This window comes from Macrobrachium nipponense, chromosome 8, assembly GCF_015104395.2.
Source record: "Macrobrachium nipponense isolate FS-2020 chromosome 8, ASM1510439v2, whole genome shotgun sequence".
NCBI lineage: Eukaryota > Metazoa > Arthropoda > Malacostraca > Decapoda > Palaemonidae > Macrobrachium > Macrobrachium nipponense.
Window position 1 is genome coordinate 28732580 of NC_087203.1, and position 3341 is coordinate 28735920.

At 41.5% G+C, this 3341-nt stretch overlaps 1 non-coding gene across 1 annotated transcript; it reads right to left on the bottom strand.

The window, feature by feature from the left end:
• Positions 1-413: 413 nt before the first annotated feature.
• On the bottom strand, positions 414-497 carry Trnal-uaa (transfer RNA leucine (anticodon UAA)). The gene has a single exon. It is a non-coding gene; the product is annotated as a tRNA-Leu (tRNA).
• Positions 498-3341: the final 2844 nt, after the last annotated feature.

The window sequence follows — 3341 nt, forward strand, 5'->3', positions numbered from 1 at the left end:
CATCGTTTATCCCTGCGTCTCTTGATAGGTAAACTTGCTAATAGCTAGTCATCCATTAAAGTAATGAAAAACTGAAGATTTTGTTAAGACTTTATATTTAGTTATGCTTGTAAAGGGTTATTTTAAATTCTTTAGGCAGTGAGTGGATTATTACTGAACGTTCTTACAACCAAGACCTTGTTTACATCAAAGTTATGATCTGTTATTGACGACTGCCCTAATTTCCCTATGGTGGTTTTTTTATTGAAGTATCCCAAGGTCTTTGCAGCTTAGTAAACGTATTTTGTATAGTTTCCCGTTTTCTGTTTTTGTCGAGACTTCGCAAATCCTGTGGGTTGTTGTTGTTTAAAATTAAGCTGGCCTTGTGCCAGCACGGGCTCTTGCTCGCAGAGCAGCCCGTAAAACACTTGAACTGTCAGGTGTGGGGTTCGAACCCACGCACTCTCACGAGTACCAGAGCTTAAATCTGGCGCCTTAGACCACTCGGCCAACCTGACAACTGAAATTAAGGGATTTTTAGTTTCACGAGAAGTCGTTTTCTATGAAAAGGAGATTCGTGAGGTTTGTTTTATCAGAGGGTTTAAACCCCGAAATCTAAATTAAAACAAGTAAAAAACTTCGGCGCAACCAAGTTTTCTGTACAGCATATACTGCTGTATGAAACTCTCAGCCACGGCCCACGAAACTCACCTGCAACCCATGAAAATTTCAGCCGCGGCCCATGGAACTTTCAACCACGGCCCGGTGGTGGCTTGTGTTGTTGGCACCTATAGCGGTGCCAGACGCATGATAATGGTTAACTTTAACCTTAAATAAAAGAAACACTGAGACTAGAGGGATGCAATTTGATACATTTGATGACTGGATGGTGGATGGTCAACATAACCAATTTGCAGCCCTTTAGTCTCAGTAGTTTTTAATATCTGAGGGTGGACAGAAAAAGTGCGACGGACAGACAATTAGCCATCTCAATAGTTTTCTTTTACAGAAAATTAAAAAGCTTCTAAAAACATGTTTCATCACTCTTTGTGTCTTTTATTTCTCCTATTTTCTCTCTCATCATTTATTGTTTGGCACCATGAGGAAGGACTTACATTAATTTCGAAAATCCTAGTGATTCTCTTATCAGAAAAAAAAGGCAGCAAGAAAACTACATGCAGCTTCAAAAGCAAGCGTTCGTTGAGGCACAAGGCTATCCTCATGTACAACAACGATAGCGACAGAATGAAGTACTACCACAATGAGCAAGTATCACACCAAGATTAGGTGGTGCAGTGAGGAGGATGGCAACAAGATAAAGTGGTGCAGTGACTAGGGTCAAACCAGTACCAAGTGGTAGAGTGAGTATCAAGTTCCTCGTTGGACGAGTGGTTTGCGTGCTCACCTACCAATTTGGTAGTCGCGAGTTCGCCTCCCCGCTCTGCCAATGTTGAATCAGAGGAATTTATTTCTGGTGATTATAAATTCATTTCTCGATGTAGTGTGGTTCGGATCCCACAATAAGTTGTAGGTCCCGTTGCCAGGTAACTAATTGGTTGCTGGCCACGTAAAAATATCTAATCATTCAGGTCAGCCCTAGGAGAGCTGTTAATCAGCTCAGTGGTATGGTTAAACTAAAATATACTTAGGATCCTAACAGGATCAAGTAGTACAGTGACTTGGTTCACAACAAGAACAGGTGGTGCAATACTGAGGATCATAGGATAAAATCGGGCAGTGAGTTGGGTAGTACCAGGATCAAGCAGTGCAGTGAGGTGGATGGCAACAGGATCAAGTGGTGCAGTGATCAGTATCTATTGGTGCAGCGAGTAGGAACCCACCAGGATAAAATGATGCAGTAAGCAGGATCACAAAGGATCAGGTGGTGCTGCAACTCGGGCCACACTATTATCAATTGGTGCAGTAAGCAGGATCCCAACAGGATCAAGTGATGCAGAAAGCAGGATCACAACAAGATCAAGTGGTGCAATAACTAGGATCACACTTGGATAAAGCTGTGCAGAGTATGATTACACAAAGATCAAGTGGCACAATAAGTAGGATCACAACAGGATCAAATGTTGTAATGGCATGGGTGACTTAGTATCTAATGATGCGGTGAGTAGGGTCACAAGTGGTGCGGTGACTAGGATCACACCAGGATTATGTGTACCACAGCCTAGTGACTCGCCAAGATAAAGTGATGGAGTGATTACAATCACACCAGCCAACAGGATTAAGTGGTTCATTGAGCCTGATCACAACAGGATCAAGTGAAGCAATGAGCAGTTACAGCCGGATCAAGTGGTGCAGTAACTAGGATTACAATAAGCTCAAGTGACACAATGAGGGTGTAGTAAACATGATCACATTCCTATAGATTTTCCAGCAAAGCAGGCATGGTTGCAGTACTAGAAAGAAAAGCAGAATGTAAGCAATTGGAGAAAGAAAAGAAGTTACTCTTGTTAGCAGATGGTACCCATTTTTTTTTTCATGTCTAGCCAACAGCAAGCAGGAGTTAACTCGACTCTGTAGGAGAAACAAGCACAGACATTTCTGAACAATCAGTTGATAAAAACTCCCCCACTCTTGTCTGACCCATGCAAGAAGCAATCGATGCCTACATGAATCAAATTCTCCTTGATTTCCTCTGTTTCACAAAGATGTACGAAAAAATGCTCAAACCCTGTTTCCGAGTTTTCATAGCCCAAGAAGTTGAGATATGAGTTGCTAAGGTAACAGTTACGTTAGGCCTTCACTTCAAATATTTAATGAATATGAATAGTCTTCATGATATTGCAGTGGTCCTCACACAACTTGCCACACCTCACAGCAAGTGAGATAAGTGCATATGAAAGCCAAGCTCAGTTACTGTGAGAACGAGTAGAGGAGGCTCAAGGAGACAAAAGACAGACGTAACGACACCAACTGCGGCTACTGCAAAATTCAAGGCCACATTTCGAGCGTGTGCTACATGGCAAAAGTTAATAATGCAGTGTGTCGGAATTCATTTATGACGAGGCAAATGTTAGAGACAAAGTGCATAAGGCAACAAATTTATCTGGAAAGAAAAGATTTAAATTCAGTGGTTGACCAGAGAAGAAGAATATTTTTGTTTGACAGAGCTACGGAACAGCCTAGGAAATATACCGGTAGAGAGCTCTTCTCAATTTTGGTACTTATAGCGGGTGATCAGCTACCAATGGACTAAATATGTAACAATTCATAGATATAAAACCATTTTTCATACACTCATATGGTTAAGGACTTCTATTAGTGCCGTGGAACAAACGTGACTGGAAGATGCGATACCGTATGATTATTCTTCTGTTTTCTAAGATGACGTATCCTCATCCTGCTAT